The 17679-nt window shown below is 45.2% G+C and overlaps 1 protein-coding gene across 1 annotated transcript in view; it reads right to left on the bottom strand.

Annotated features, from left to right (window-relative positions):
- Nucleotides 1-17679, bottom strand: part of LOC112565540 (spondin-1-like) — an 88751-nt gene that overhangs the window by 32948 nt on the left and 38124 nt on the right.

The following is a 17679-nucleotide window of genomic DNA, read 5'->3' as shown; positions in this document are numbered from 1 at the left end:
ACATGTGACCAAGATATCCTTGCGCTTAACGCCATTGTGTATTACATGAGGCATTCGTCATGGTCGCTGACAGCAAGCAAGAAAGAATGAACTGAAGAAAAAAGAAAGAAAGCAAAACTATATACCCGGCAAATTTCTTATAAAAATATTTCAGAAGGTCGATAGAAAAAGAGAAAAAAAAAAACCAAAACATTATCCTTTAACAGAGAAAAAAGACCGAGAAAAGTAAAAAAGATGAAGAAGAACTACGAACTCACAATAAATGAATAAAAAAATTAATTAAAAAAGAGAAGTAAGAAGAAGAGAGAAGACGCCCATCAATGATCTTGCCTGATTTCTATTGTATAAGGGGTGGACAGAAAATAGTACATACTTTTAAAGGTCAGTCGTGTCCGTTTATCAAAGGCTATGATAACAATGGGAACAACGCCTAGAGGACACTTCACACACGCGTGCGTTCATGTGCTTGCGTGTGTGTGTGCGCGCGCTCGCGTGCGTTTTCCTACATTTTTAAGACAACTTTGGTGCGGGAGTACTCTAAAATCAACGTACGCTGCTTAAGAAAAAAAAAAGTAAAAAACATTAAGAAAATGGAAAGATGAAAAAAAGGACACGTTACTATGATAACGGATTACACGGCCATCTTGAGACGCCGAGGCTCAGAGGAGGAGAGCGAGCGGTGATAACAGGCGGCAGGCATCGGCACCGATTCGTCTTCGTTTGCGCGTGTCTGCGCGTCCAGTGACAAAGCTTGACGGATCGCACCCCACCATAACCACCACACATACCTCTACATCATACACCCTCCCATCCCTCAGCGGGCGACGAACCGTGCTGACGGATGAGCCTCGTCGCCTGTCACACGCGGTCTGTCCAATCACAACGCTCTGCCCGCCATGTAGGTATAAATTTTCGGAGGATTAACTGAGGCAAGTCGCCGCTAACTCATTCCACGGAGTCACCATAAATTCACTTCAACAGCTTGTCTCTTCTCAGTTGTTTCGACCATCCTCCCCGACCCAGGAAGCCATTTTCCTCTACACAGTATTTGCTGTCAGAGATCAGAGGGTCCAGGTTGACAGCTTGAAGAAAGGTGGAGAATATTGTGAGGTTTAACATAGTTTAACATTGTGGGGGGTTATCAAGCTTACAGCCTGAATACAACGCTTTTAAAGAACAACAGAAACCAACGAGAAATTAAAGGAAACAAACATGTACAGTCCTGTTGCAAGTACCCGCCTTCTCTTGGTTCTGCCTTCTATCCGTGCAGCATTAGCATCAGTATTTTACATAAGAGTTCACTCCGTTATCTTCCCCAGAATTGCCCACAAGCAGTAGGGGTTGTTTTCTAGGCTAGGGTGGTGGTGTAGTGGGGAGGTGCAAGCGGAGGTCTGTGTCCACCGCACCCTATACCAGGTGCGGCAAAAGTGGTTGCGCGGAAACGATGACCATGTGAAACGATGTGGCTTTTCAAACTAATATAAAATATGAAATCTGAAAGGGCTTATAAAAAGATTATCTATTAAACTGACAAAAAATAAAAGATTTACAAATTAAGAAAACATATGAACGGGGTATGCTGGAAGAGGAAAACAGTTTTAAGCACTTAGATGCCACCCTCTCCACGGACGGTAGCTCCGCGACAGACATCTACATCAGGATTGCGACAGCGACAGCAGGCAATGGCTAGACTGGACAGGGTCTGGTACAGACATAACATCTTGTTTACCACGAAATATAATCTGTACAGGTCCCTCGGAGTGCTGATCCCACTTTACGGATTTGAAAAGAGAGAAGAGAATCCAGACATTTGAGAACAAGTGTCTGATGAGGCTGGTCTGGATCTCGTACAGACAACATAAAACTAATTATTTTGTACAAAGCACGTATAGGACACAGGGAACCCATAACTTGCAACACTGGTTTGGATGATCTGGTTTGGTCATGTGACCCGGCACGACACCTTATCCAAGACTATCCTCCAAGATACCCTGGAGGGCCGCCGACTCCGCGGTGGCCAGAGGAAGGAGTGGACTGGTCGTCCTGTGAAGACCTGTTTACCTGCTTCACTATCGCACAAAACAGGTGTGAATGGCGGGCTTGTCAGATGCCACGTTTAGCCATGTGCTCCCCCCAGCGACTGGTACCTTTCAAGGAACCAGTGACTGCAGGCAGGTAAAGAGCCAGAGAGTTATCCCTCCTGCAAATATCTGCAGTAATTATTCAAACGATGCCGTAACACTTTTTACAGAAAACATTGTGATGATACCCAGGCTCTCGACAAAACGTTCTGCACAGACTAAACAAACTCGTTAAGAAAAAAAATAAAAAAGACAGACGAAACGGGATAAAGGGTTTTGTTTTTTTTTGGTGAGGGAAAGCTAATGAAATAATAGAGGCTTTTAACCCGAGCAGAACTGATCGATCCTAGATTAGTTTTTAACGAAACGCATTTATGAAAATAGAGTAATGTGATCAGAACCTAAATGTTTATATTAGTAGCATCTGGATGCGCGCGCATCTGACCAGGGTGCAAAAGGTCGACTCGTGTCGCAGCGTTGGACGTACATCCCGCGTACCGACGAGGGACCACAGGAGTTAACACTCGGGTAGCATCATCACTGACCAGGGTTCGGCGACTAATTTCGTGGTCACATAGCCTGTCACTGAAACTCAGTTGTCTAATAGTCCACGGACCTTCCCAGTCCTTCATCTAAACATCTAATACTACTGTTTGCTCGTTCGAATGTCAGCAACAGCCCTCCATACTTGTCTGTAATTCAGACAAGAACGCTCGTACCAAAACACACTTAACAATGCAGTGAATGTTCCCAAACAGTTCCTGTAGCACAAAGCAACACAATTCCCCCACCTCATCCCCCCTAAAAACCCAAAACAAAACAAAAAACCAAACAAACTCGCATGAAGACAGACGTGCGGAAGGAGGGAGGGATGAGGGAGATGGATTGAGGAAGTAGAAACCATTTGTTTGTGCGTTTGGACGCGCTGCACTTAACCCATCCATTCTCCCTAATGGCCTCACAGCTCGTAAAGTGTAGTTGACCTGTTCTCATGGCATCACAACTGGCTTGCCGACACCAGAAAAAGAAGATGATGATGATTGCGAAGAAGGAGGTGGGGAGAGAGAAAGAAGAGAAGTGCTGTTAGAGCTCCGTATATAACACGAAAACCAACAAGACATAGAAATAAATAAACATCACAAACAAAAACTTGCAGAGCTCATAACAAGGTCTTGGGTGGGCTGAAACAGGGTTCACACCTCTCTCCCACACACATAAGGACCTATAAAGTTTGGCCGGTGAACGGGTTCCATGAGTTTTTTCTGTGGGAGGAAAAAAGATAAAAGCTCAATAACTCAGCCACTTGGTGAAGTGAACATGCAGTGGAATGTTACTTTGCTCACTCGTGCCCAAGTGAACAATGAAAAGTTTTATGTAGGCATGAAAAAGAAAAATCGTTGGCAGAAAAAGCAATTTTGGAGACCACACGAAACAAACTTAATTAAAAGAAATTAAGTGAATGATGTCCACTCAGAAATCAGACTGTAACACTTTAACGGGTGATTATAGAAGTAAGAAATGTTTTTTTTTTAAATCTTGGCGAGCGAGAACAGGTGAGACAGTTTTCGAGATGTTGCTGCGTTAGCACATATCGGTGATGACAAGTGTTGAACATGGAGCAAGGGGCCATTCAACAGATTAAGCCTGTTGTTTTAACATTCCTGGTCATTCCTCTCTGCTTTGATGATAAATCGCCGCCTGGCGCCAGGCCATTAAAAAGCATACAAGGTGCATCCACCCGTCTGGTGCATCGCCCACTGTTTGAACAGACGACAGGCGGGAACATGTTGTGGGAGTGCCTCGAACAAAGCGAGATATTTTATAGTGGAAAAAACTGCACTTATTCACAAACACTTTGACAGATTCCTTGCACAAACAACAGCAACAAGAGCGGTTCATTATATACACATCACACTACACTCAGACCCTGAAAGGAATTCTTTGTTTGGCTCTTTCAAAATAGCTGAGATTACACATTTTTAGGGGAATTAGCAGTATAGACAAAGTGAAAGGCTTAATTCATCAGATAAGTGCTTATCTACCTCGAGTGTAAAATGTGACGAGGAGGCGACACGAGGGTTATTGATGGTGTGGTACAAAGAATATCATTTTGATGAAGAGTTCTTTGAGAAACGTATCATGTTGTCGAGAGGTGCACCTTGGTAGCAAGATTCTTTCGGTTTTTTTTTTCTACCCACCTCCTCCATCTGCACCTGTTTCTCACCATATGTGTATGCTGGTGTGAGTTTGTTTGTATGTGTTTATCCGGCGTGGACGACAGTTGCCAGGACTTGGATTCAAACATGTAAACATTCCTGCAGGCCCAGGACCGAGATATTTTTTAATTTGACTATTATCTACAAAAGGCCGGCATGCAATTCGTCTGCTTTAGCGGGGTATGACAGACACAGCCCCCAGCCGACCAAACATACCTGTGCAGATAAATTACAAACTGCTGACACAGGCATCGTGAGAGTTAGCACCTAATCCACAAGTCGAATCTCACACCACCCTGAGTCCTTTCGGTATTTTTTTCTCCAGTCGTTTGTTTGTTGCAGAGTCGTAAACGATGATCATGGGAACCCACCTTCACTGAAGCCACACAAAAGATTTCAAAGTCTTGCAGTCGGGAGGCAAAGCTGTGCGAGAAAAGCTTCCCCTCAACCAGACAACACAGCACGGACTTCTTTCTTCACAATCCACAGTCGCCCGCTAAGAGAAATTTTTATTGCTGTCGACATTGAAGGAAACAGGTGAACTGAAAATGTACAAGTGGCAACGACTATCTCACAATGCGAATGTGTGTACTCTTAAGAAGAAAATATGTTTCGCAGTCTGTGTGCAACTGCCTAAACGCCTGGATTCCACTCCTAATATCGGAAAGTCATCACATGTACAAATGTTGGAGATTATAATTATCTAAAAATAAGTCTTTTGTGAAACAGACCATAGAAGATATTTTGCATTTAAACATATTTTACTTATATTTCGTGAAGATATATTTATTTGGGGAAACATTTTCGATTTAATTTTTTTAAATCGTTGACATTCAGTCCAGGTTACAGACGAACTCTTTTCAAATCCCTTTCCATATTTGTTCCAGAAATATTTTCTCCCAACGATGCCAGCCACGCAAACACTTACAGAATTCAAGAAATGCAGGAATACGGCAAAAGATGAATGCACCCGTATAAACACACAAACCGCATTATTCTCAAAAGGGTGGGCAAATGCCTCTTACGCAGAGACCCATAAAGCCACATAAATATTGTCCTTATAAAAAAAGAATATTTGTTTGACGGAAAAGGAATCAGGCACCCCCTCAAAGTGTGTTTTGACCAAAAGAAGCAATAAAGACAACCGCCGGCGAGGAAAAACTGTTTTTCTTTCAGCTCAAGGTAGTATTTCATTGGAGTGACTGCGAGGAAAGAATGTAAACCCCTCATGATTCTTATAATGCAGTATTTTAGGTTTTATTACCCTCGGCGAATAAATGCTGGAGGAGACGCGGCCATTGTTCCGCTGTTTTCGTTACACGCTAGCAAAAAACATTTCTCCACTGAACACACCCAGTTTCACACACGTAGATGGGGATTAATATTCAAAAGAATTTCGCAAGTTATGCAAAGAATTCTGCCTGTAAACGAGCTCTTGTTATTTCAAGTGAGCTACTCAAAAGTATACACCTATAAATGAGGATAATGCAGACGACTTTTTAAAAGTCGCAATCTTTGGAATGTTACAATGAGAGTAGGTAACAGAGAGAGAGAGGTGATAGGAGAGAGGAAAATAGTGATCGAGTTTGTTCTGAGCTAAGATAGCTTAATTACTAATTCTTCACGTGACCTTCTTGACCCCCGACAGCAATTTCTAACAGCCTTTTGAAGTTTGAATGAATCTCGCCGAGATGTTAGTCGGAAATGTTAGTACACGTGACAAACACAGGAAAATGTAATAGAGCAGACCTCGAAGTTTTACTGAAAGTCCAGAACTTGCTAGTACTGTATAGGTGACTAGATAACAATCAGTTTTGAAATATTTTGAGCAAAATCTTGAGTAACTGTGGGGACCAAGTTCGCACGGCACGTTTGAACATAGCAGAGATGTGATGTTTGTATACACATGTCTGAACAAATACTGTTTTTTTTGTTTTTTTGTTTTTGTTTTTCTCAGACGAGACTGTGAAGGAAGATGGGCGTTCGCTTCCGGCTGTGACCTTTTATTTTATCTCCATAGAGTTGGGCGACGCAAGTGTGTATCGTCTTTTTACCTTTTGTATGGTGCAGTCAGTTATAGAGTCGCCACCCGGTCAAGCTAAGGGTACGACTAATGGTACCAAGGAAAGATTGGGCTCAGGGGTAGCATCAGCAGGCACTGACTGTTGCAAGGTCGGGTCTGACGCTGCAGTCATCTGTCACTGACTAGCAAGAGAGAGGAAACAGGACGCCTCGTGTCTGGCCGACCTTTCCAGCCGGTGTCAGCAGCTGAGACTACCTGTATTTAGTGCGATGTCGGTTCAGTCGAGTCTGGGAAAGATTGTCCAGATGGCATAAAATTAAACTTTTTGCAAAATATCTGGAAAAAATTTGGGGGATGGGGAGGATAGAGAAATAGAGACACAGGGTGAGGAGGGAGGACAGGGATTCCACGAAAGGAAAATTAAAGTTTGGCAGACACCTGAGTGGTTAGAGCACTGGCGTAGGAACCAGGCAGGGAAAGGGGCAGCCGCCCCCTTAAAAATACTAAGACGACAAGAATGTGAACGTCGTTCAGCAGGGAGTTCCCCTCGACCCCTCCCCCTTCAAAGTCAACCATCTGTAAAGCACTGGCATCCGAACCCAGAGCGCGTAGGTTTGATACCCATGTGGCGCAGCGAACCTTCCCCAGTCGATCCAGTTGTCGGGAATGGGTAGCTTACTCAATAGAGGGTTGGGAAAAGGCAACGCGCCGTCTTGAAGAGGAGATGGGCACCTTCCTCAACAAAAATGCTGGCCCCGACAAAAGTGTGGTCTTTAACTCCTCACTCCCCAACGACCTAACAAAGGTTAGGGGACGACCTTTACTTTGCTTTGCAGGAACGAGAGGCATGTTTTAACAATGAAACTAAGAATATAGGCGTGATGGGACGTGGAAGAGGTAGGTATTCTGGCCTAAGAGTATGTCTCAAGATGAAATCTGAGCTTAGGACCTGACGATCCTGGTAACAAACGAATGTTACCTTTGCATAACCGGGCTGCTCCCGCCCCCCTCCGCCGCTACCAACACGTCTCCGCCTCTTAGCAACCAGATATTAATATAGGTCCTGTGGAGGAAGAACTTTGAACCTCTGAACACCTCGACGATGCTCGGGCCTCACGTGTGGGACAGCACCGTTGACGTCACACATACCCCGCGAGGCCGACATTCTCCCGTGGCATTGAATTGTGCGAGACTTCTACCCGCGCGCCCCGCGCTTCCGCTCCTTGGCGCATGCTGCAAGAGTTTAGCTGTTGTTGTTGACATTTCCTTCTGTTTACACACACAGGTGAAGTCCCTTACCTTTGTGTGCCAAGTCCCATAGCCGAGGGCCAAAACGAACAGATTTATCGCACGTGTCCACTCCGACTCGCATAATGTGCCTTATTATCACCCGAGGATGACACGATAATATTTACTTAGCAACCCATTTAAAAAGGAAAAGCCGACTCAGCTTCTGTAAAAAAAGTATAAAAAATGGCGTCGCTGGGGATGTATGACTTTATGGCACTAATGACACAGGTAAAAAAAGAAGATAGAACAACAAGGTGGGATTCTCTTTTTTCCAGACCCACCTGTCTATGTCCGTTTCGCAACCTCTGACAACCTGCCTCGTGCCTTGCCCGGAATAAGTCTTCTCTGGAGCAAAGTGTAAAACAGATTTCAGCAGATCGCACTATTAAGTTGACATGCCATCAAGGAACCCACACCCCCGGGGCCCAGAAAACGTTGCAGACGAAATTCCTCTCAAGATTAAAAAAAGAAAAATCGTAGAACTGAAAATGGAAAAAGCGAGAAGTAAAGAGATGCTCAAAATGAAGATAATGTTTTACCGAGCCTGTAAAACTTTCTGTAGAAAGACTTCAGTCTGAGGCAGGGATGTGTTTTAATTTATGCGTAATGCGGGGAAAACAGAACCGTTAAGAAAAAAGACAGAAACGCCTGCACACTCTCATAATGCACGTCTCACCCTTCTTTTGAAAGACATTCTGAAATAATGTAGAGGATAGTAGTAGCGAACTAATGGCTAAATCCTCGACTGGTCCTCTTTCTGCCACGACTGCATGACCCGACGAAGAAGGAAAAGTTGTTTTCTTTGAGTTGAGAGAGCGTACACGGCCGTATGCGTGCATCTGCAGGGCAGAGCAAATCAGCTGGTCGGGTGTTGAGGTTCATGCCACACCCCTAACAGAATCGGCCATCGACCCAGTTTTTAGCTGTCGGGCCTACCTTCTTTCGCATTCGCAGCAAGAAACGAGCAGCTTTGAATCCCTTTCGAGGACCTACCTTCCGGAAAAAGCACAGCTGCCTCAGAGATCATACAATCTCCGATCTTTAGGCCCAGGAACCCTCGTTAATGTTTTCTCTCCGATTTACAGCGGTGCAGTAGCATGGATCCTTCTGGAATCTCTTCAAGATGAGACTGATTGATTAGGGAAAAAAATCTGATCCCCTACTTTCAGGGTCGCGGTTTTCCTTCGACAAGACACGATGGCACCCTGCCACGGGACGGACAGCGAGCTATCAGTGAAACCGATCGATCTAGCGAATAATCGATTAGTCATTAAATCGATCACTGATCGCAAACTTCAACCGCAGGTGAAAGCCATTTACACCCGCACTACAACGTGCCAGGATGTTTCGGCAACATGAACACACGTTCCTCGTCGTGTGCCCCACACGGAGGCCAAGACTTAGACTGCTAACCTCCACTCCTCGTGAGGGAGGAAAAGGGTGGGGAACAAAATTAGCAGCAGTCGTCGAATACAAACGCAGACCAAGATTTAACGACACTTGACCCTTTGCTGTCAGCTTTTTTGGGAAGCCACTAAGGATCTCAAACGTTTCCTCTGTGGGGGCCTTTTAACCGTCGCGCTATGCTCTTTGCGAGGAATTACGGAGCCAAACGTCGATTTTGTTGTGAAAAGTATGGATTGCTTTTCACCTGACGCCCGCGCTCGGCAAAGGAGATGCCTTTTATGGCAGTCGTGGTGCGTCTTGCGAGCCGACCTATTAGCACCGTCAAAGCCGTGTTTGTACGCACTGTGCGCCGAGACTGGCCATACATTGCACCTCGGTAATGCCACCCTAGTCCGCACGGCAAGGCACATGGTCTTTGGTTTTATTTTTAACAGCAAACTTCGCTTGAGCAAACTTCACGGCTTTTAGATCACAATACACAGTGTTCAAAAAAAAATTCAATATACACAGATAAAGTTTTGGTATGTCAGAAGGACGAAAAAAATGTTGTTCGTCAGCTTAGTATGTTGTACTTTGGTTGCTAGTGTGGTAGCAACATAGTCGTCGCCTTGCACTTCCCACTTCACATATCTCTCTCACACACAGTGAACTGCGCGCACGCACATACAGACCCGCGCACACTCAGCACGTAAATGTGCGAAACACGCAAATGTGAAGAGCTTCTCAATCAACTGGTCCTGTAACTAAGCGATGTTTGCACCTTGTACTATCAGTCTGACAAAAAAACTATCTCCAGATTAAACAAACAACTGTCAAAAAAGAACATTTCTCCGAGACCTTTGGGTTATGCGCCAGAAAAAAAAGCCGGGTCTGCACTCAGCCTCTTGTCAATGGTTATCTGCCCTGCATCAGACAGCAGCCTAAAGACTTTTCAATCCGGGAGGAAAAAGCAGGGCCCGAGGTGGTATATCGCTGGTGGGAGGATGCACACAGACCGAGAAAACAATAACAGCAACGGACGAGGCGCTCGTGGCTGCAGACTCTGTGGCTGCTTTTTCCGAGAACACTTGAAAGTCCAACGCTCCGCAGCATGGAAAATTTTATTAAACCATTACGGTCGGCCCGCAAACGGCAGATAACCCGCCCTATCTGATCGGCTACTTGAGCTTCAAGCTCTTCAGGCAGCAAACCTGGCGTTTTATTTTAAAAGAAATTGAGTAGGAAACACGCACAAACAGCATTATGTGTAAGCCTCGCTGCCTCCATTTGATGCGGTATAAAGGTATAAGTATATGAGCTGGATCTGTTTTTCTTTTTGAGAGAGCTTATCACTCTATAGTGACATCGTAGTCGGTGCGTCAGCAAAAGATAGTTCCATTGTTTTGCAATTTTTGGCTTTGGAAAAAACTTTATCGGGGTTGTGCCGACATTTTATCATAAAATAACCCATCTGCGTAAAGGCGTCTACGTACCCGTGAAAGTTTCGCTCTCGAAAAGCTCGTCAAAGTCGACTTTGTATCTTGAGAAATAAAGACGTCATCTTAATGACGTCATTTACCAAGTTAACGACACATGCGTCAATGGAAGAAACTTTACGTCATCTTCGTACGCGTTGCATCCGGGCACTCAACAAGATCGTCATGAAGATGAGATCGTGCGTTCCATGGAAATCAATAGAAGTTTCTATCGCGTACATATTGTTATGAGCTAAATGTTTAGTCAGGTATTGGTTGAAGCTTGAATACTGGTTACAGGTAAGTCCAACAATTCAAGTTCATTGTGTATTTTGTTCACATCCCACTTTAGAGCCCAGTTGATCCAATGTTGACTGCTTGCGTGTTCCATACAGCAGGGATGGAGAATGTCTAGTCGCCCGAGAAATTATTTTGTCTGCCCTGTAGGCGGGACTCGAAATTCGGTAAATGTAGGAGTTTTTTCATAGCAACATAAATTTATATTAAGTGAATCATCATATTAACATGTTTTGAAGGACAAGCAAGGAACGCCCAATATGAAATAAAGAGAACATACGAGAACATGATGGGACAGGCATGTATACTTCTCATCAGGTCCCTGAGGCCTGTACTGAGGTGGTTTAGAGACGGTCAGTGCAGGAAGGCTGAGAGTGTACACATTGCACACTACTACTTCTTGATCAAACATAGCAGAATAATTTTTAAGTTGATTATTTTGTATAGCCCGTGAATGATGTTATAAAATTTTAGGAGAAAAGATTCCCCATCCCTGCTGTAAGGTTGGCGACGGCATCTCACAAAAAGCTGGTCTCAACTTCGGTTACCAGACATCGGACAAAGCGATGCTTTGGAGGATGGAAGGAAAGAAGCAAGAGGAATGAGAGATACAACAACTGTTCGGCTTATTCACACTCACAGATGATACCTCATTACCAGACAGGTTTCAACTCCGAGACTGGCCTCGGTATCAATTCTAGGCAAGTTCCTGGCCAGACATGCCCCATTATTTTTTTTAAACAGGTTAACGATGATTGCGTACTGGAACCACTAGGTCAACTGACACAAACAGAAGCCAGAACAATTAGTCTCGGGCCCAGTCACTTACTAAGAAGCTCGGGTGCCTGCCAGCCATCCACTCAGTCAGCCAACGGAGAAATCAGTCGACCCAAAGACAGTACAGCTCGCTGCTGTGTCTTACGAAGGCTGAGTCAGTTATCTGTGTTTTGGAGGCCATGTCTGCGTGGTTACCTCCTAATGCTTCAACTAGTGGAACGTCAGGTCTTATCGTCGTCCGCCTGCTCGAAGCGCATTCCATTGCACAAAAACAGACCGCCGCCACCTCCTGTAAGATGGGCGCCGAGCCGCGCTGACCTCACCACAAAACCTTCGTTTTCCACTAACAGACTGCTCAAGAGGAATGGGAGAGAATGGAGAGTGGGTTCCCACTGTGAGAACCGGAGAAATGCACGCGAATTCGACTAAACAGCAAGGTACTGAAGTCCAACCAAAACTTTTATACTCTTCGAAATAAACCTACACCTCAACGTGTGAGCACCGCTTCCACTCACGAAGGTCTCCTCCCTGCTAGATAGACATGGTCGTGGTGAACCTAGAGTTCTTGCAGCATTTGTTGTCCACGAATGCAACAGGTCTTGAGGACACAGGCATGAGGCTAGGCATGGAATTACTGGTTTTTTCCTATTAGGGAAATGGGATGAGAGAAGCAATGAAACGACTGAAGGAACTAAACATATCTTTAGTCTTCAAGAGCATTGAAAAAGATAAGAAAACATTTTTTCTTTTGACATTCGCTATGAATTTGTTCATAAGCAGGTCTTGATAGGTGAGCGTTCACCATAGTATGTGGCCTGTCAAGCTATGCCCATCTTGCGCCACTCGTCCTTTTTAACAGGACAAATATTCTCTAACATGTGACTATGACGGATGTGTTCAAAGGAACTTTGTGTACAGACCTGTCGCACATACACCAAACTGCATCCAGTTAACACTGTTCTTTGCCGCATCCTTATCGCCAATAGGCAAGCGGCGGCAGCAGCGGTAAATCTTGCGACACCCGACCTGACGCACACAGGTGCGCGCCGCTTCATGCACTCGTACCTTTGGCCTCTCTGCAGTGGTCACACGCCAGCAGTCTAAGCGTGACAATGACATCTCTCTTTGCCTGTATACTTTACCACTCAATGCAAAGCTCCACAGATTTTTTTCTGCACAGCTAGTCTGTATCGGTGACCTGCCTCGAGCTTTCTCTATTTGAAAAAAATCTCGAACCCTTCCCTCTCCCCCACCAATCCCCCTGCTCTCCCGGCTAACCCTTCACGGGGAGGGAAAAAAACGGTGGGACACAAAAGATCCCGCATTGCCAAGTGTTCCCCACGCTGACTGAGGCAAGGGCCAAAGGACGCAAGGTGTAAGCGTCTGTTTTTGGTTCAGGGAGCACTCTGGTGGAGCCGTTCGCATTTCTTAAGGGGCCCGCCTACTATCACTATTCCACTACCAAGGATGAGAAAGTGCGGGAGTAGAAGACTTGGCCAAAGGAGAAACACCACCTGCTACAGTAAAGCGGTATGTTTGAGAAAGACAAGTGGTGGTTTTTTGGTAAATAATGCTTAGTCGACAGTCGTCGATAGCGGATAACTACTTATTTCACCTCCAGCCTCCAGGAAACAACAGTAGCTGTAATAAACTGAAAACAACAGGTTTAAAGGTAGTGCTTTAGGGAGGTGAGTGGAAGGGGGAGGGCTTGGACTGGAACTGGTTCAATGACATCTTGTTTTAGCTCGATTGTAAGCAGTCTGTCCCGCCCATTCTTCCCGCGTGAGTCTTAGAAATGGAGAGGACTTGGAAAGTGGAGGGTGTGTCTCGCGATGTTACTGGAGCTTGTCTTTTTTACGGAAGTCTTTACCAATCCACATTGATGCTGTTAATTGGCATGATCATCGGGGCATAGTTATCGGTTTACAGGCTTGCTGGTTAGCAGAAGGTTGCCGGTTGAACGGTTTCCCAGCCCGCCCCCACTTCTAAGATAGGTATTGATTGATCAGAAAAGGTTGAAATGTGGCGAACGGAGGGGCTTGGTCTCCGCTTTCAACATACATCTCTAGAAATGGTAACCACTTAGTATTGAATACCCTTACTGTCATTAAGTTCATGGCTTTTTGCCTCTAAAAAGTATTTCATTGGGAAGCGCAGTGTTGTCGCAACGCTTCAGTCGACTTAAGAGAGTTTGTATCGCTGTATAGTGGTGCGTCCATCCGGACCTCAATATGATGGAGGGATTATTTTTGTTCCTGTGAGGTAGCGACCTAATCTCGTACCCGCCCTCCGCTGCTGATGTAACAAGAATGCTCAGCATCGCCGTTTAGAGGCGGGTGCTGAAAAGCACATCACAGCTGCTTCGGTCGCAGTTTACCTACACCGACCACAGGTAAACAACTCAAGAAAATGTATACATTGCGGGACCGCCGGTGACGCCCTTCTACCTCCAGGAAACGCAGTGTCTGCACCAGCCTGCACTAAACATCAGCTGCTGTAGACAGCGATCGCCGGCCACAGGAAATTACCAGCCAAGCCGACAGACGCTAGACCTCACACACACACAGGAGATAGACAGAGCGATTCACATATCGACAGACCAGCTCATTCTACTGATTATGTTCCAAAGACCTGTTCTGGTCTGGACTGGTGACCGCGTGATGCCTTCGAAAGTCGACTTGAGGTTGACCTGAAGACTTGCTTCTTGACACTTATTTCCATTAATGGCTATTTCTGGATGTTAAACCTTAAATCTTGGGCTTAACATCGTGTCCGAATGAAGAACTCACATGCACACCTAAAGACAAGTCTCGTGCTTAGTTTCAACCAAGCATCACGCATACAGTGAGCAGATGTTCCTGATGAAAAGGGGACCTCGTATAATTATGAGCGGCATCATGCATTTAAGGTTTTTTTTTTTGCTCATCTCGTTTAAGTTCGTGCATTATGCGTGTGCTTGTCGGGGATGGCGTGGGTAGAAAAGTGGGAAGGACAAGCAGACGTGCATCGCCATGAGATGGCCCATAATGTTTTCCCCTCCCCGAGCGCAGACTGGGTGGGAGGCGGAGACACGCTTACTGGGGCGACCGGGTGAGAGCAGCGAACACCCCACACTTAGTGATGTCGTGCCAAACACACCCAGCATCTTTACCAGCAGGATCGGGTACGTGGGAACGACACTGCAACCTATGAATGTCTTTATTTTCAGCATCTTCATCTTACACACAAAGGCATGCGGGCTTGGGATTAGGAAAAGTGGATGATGGGGAAAAAAGAAGGAATTGTGTCAAACACCCTTCTACATTTATAACAGGTATTACAGAGGCACTGCAGAATGCGCAAGAGTAGGATTAGCAAGCCTTGATCTTCCACAGAAAGGAGTGGTAAACCTCCACTTCTTGCACAAAAACAGCATCAAACCAAAGCCCTGCTTCGGTAGCAATTATAAACCAAAGTTTAAACATCGATAAGCGCAAATCTCAAATCACAAACGTTTAACGAAGGAATGTCCATAAATCAGCAATAATAATGTTTGCACCTCAAGAGTATCTATCACAAAAAACGTGGGAACCGTGCCGCTTGAATGAGCAGAGTTATGAGGACAACAATATTGTGGTGTGTTATGGCGTTCACACAGCCTCTTTTATTATGCTCCGGCATTCGCGGCAGCTACTTGTGTTACATCATAGAATTCACGGCCATTGCCTTCATGGCTGAGCCACATTCCTGGCAGCTTCTTTCATATCCTGTTGACGACCATTGCAGCGACTGGCTTTACCTTCAGACGCGCTTTCGGATGGGAGGAAAAAAGGAGTTCACAAAAACATGGTCTCTTCTCCTAAAACAATGAGAACTTAAGATGGCGATAATGGACCAGAGACTATCAACTCTCCCGACTCTTACTTCTGATGTTTCTACCAGACACTTCGTAACCTTGGAAAAGAAGGAAAGAAAAACTAACAGTTTTTTTTTCCAAGTCCTTCACACCTTATCCATGTTACGACATATCATTATTTTAGTTTCTGATCTGTTTTTGTTTGTTTATTTATTTTTTTTTTTTATGTTTAGGCCCGTTCATCGTTGTCTGCTATATTTATCTCAATCTGCGCTGAAGAGAGTATCGCAGGCTGAGATTACCATGTCGATAGATTACCTATGAACTTTCGTTTTTTAAAGTTATCACTCAACAGTCTTGTTCCAATGTCCTTATCTATCAAGTCATCATTCCCCTTTCGCTCCTCGTCTTTCTCCTTTTCTTCTGAGTTCCCTGGTTTGATCTTTATGTTCCTTTCCCGCAAAAGTCTGCTGCCTGTTAGTTTAATACAACCACGCCTTAGCAGCTTATTTTGGGGTTATTCTATACTGCCTGCGTGTGTGCGCGCGTGTGTGTGTGTGTGTGATGGCCACAAAGCATGTATGGAACAAATCGTTTGCCTACTTTATGGTACACTTATGTGCTGGCGTTTCTGTGCTCGTGGGATCAATTATTTAAAACGCGTTTCAGTTGGCAATACGGTGAAGTGGCTCAAATTGACAAAATGATGTACGAGTCTCCCTGAAATAGCTCTGTTCCTGTCTTGCTGGCACAAAACCACAAACACTCCTGCATCTCTCTCTCACACACACACACACATGTCACGGTTGGCTTCCTCACTACCGCTTGCTGTTTTCCGAGTGGGTCAAAGGACACGCAAGATGTCAGGTGAGTGGCCGGTCTGAGGGCTGATAGCGGGTGACAATATGGCGCTAACAAAGCGAAAGCGATTGCGATCACAACAAAAAGTTGTGCCTTTGCGGAATACATCCAGCCACCATTTTTCTTTAAGAAACGTAAGCGAAGTTTGTTGGCAAAAAAAAAAAAATCTAACCGGTATTTTTGTGTTCATGGTCTCCTCATGTATGCGCCATGTGTAAAAATTCACTCTCTCCATCTGAAGTAATTAGCAGTTGGAATATTAACACCCCCGTTCTTTCGTCTCCTATTAAATTATCACCCTTTTCAAGCATCAGACGATGTCATTAGATCTCCAATTAAGTGCCCTTCTCAGGAGAAAACATGTATCTGTCCTTCCTTCCTAACTGCAATCAACGACATCAACGGTTATATTTGAACTAGCTTGCCAGATGTACTTTACTTCGTGAGAACTGGAAGTTAATGGTTCCGGCCTGATGCACTAGCATAGGGACAGTGACTATGAGTAGTGTACTCCACGGCACGGCATGAGAGGGGTGAGTCTAACTCACTCATTCCGGCGCCTTTAACTTACCCATACCCGTTGGTGCTGGTTGGGCAGGAAGGAGTTTTCAGCCACATAGCAGAACCTGGCAGCTACGACATTAAGCAACACAGTCGAAAGTATTAACAACCAGCCCAGGTAGCCTTCCCTGGCTGACAGAAGAAAAAAACTCAAAACCGCCAGCTGTCTTCTGTCCATCGCTGCTTGAAGTACTCTGGCGTGAGACTGCTAGAAAGTCGCAAGCTCCCTTGTTCGCCAGCCATTGACTGCGGCCCAAAGCCCGCAACACGCGGCCTTCATCCACAGGAGAGAAACAAACCAGTGCGGTGCACGGATTCCGTCATGGACAGAGCGTGAGACTGCAACTGCCGCGCGGTTTAACCCTTTTGTCAGCGCCAGGCTTTGATGTATTTATCGGGCACCGTGTGTCACGTCATCGCCTGTCGCGGGTAGCAGGCAGCACGAAGGCCAAGTCTACCCGAGTATCGCGCAAGGCAGCAAGGTGGTGACGTCACAGCTGCCACAGCCCCTCGCATTTATGAGTTATTGTGTATGTCATGAATGTACATGTAGGTGAAAGCTACGTCATGAAGGCTACAGCCAATGGGATCGTAGCCAGGATCAAAACCCGGGACCGCGATTTTCCCTGTGGTGATTACACGGACATGTTCTACCGCTGTATTAGAGCACCTTCCATCTTAACTACTGTAGTATCTGTGTTCATTTTGAAAGGATTTGGATCTGTTTCAAACAAAGCGCCGTGAGAAGCAGCTGATCCCAGGAACTTTAAACGTTTTTCACATTGATATTAATGGCCACTGCCTGTTTGACTTACATGATTTCCCCTTACAAAAAAGGTTTTCAAAAAGTACTTTACTTCAAAAACAGGGTAAAAAT

This window comes from Pomacea canaliculata, linkage group LG6 (assembly GCF_003073045.1).
Source record: "Pomacea canaliculata isolate SZHN2017 linkage group LG6, ASM307304v1, whole genome shotgun sequence".
Taxonomy (NCBI): domain Eukaryota; kingdom Metazoa; phylum Mollusca; class Gastropoda; order Architaenioglossa; family Ampullariidae; genus Pomacea; species Pomacea canaliculata.
The sequence above is the reverse complement of the archived record's forward strand: the minus strand, read 5'-3'. Positions and strand labels throughout refer to the sequence as shown.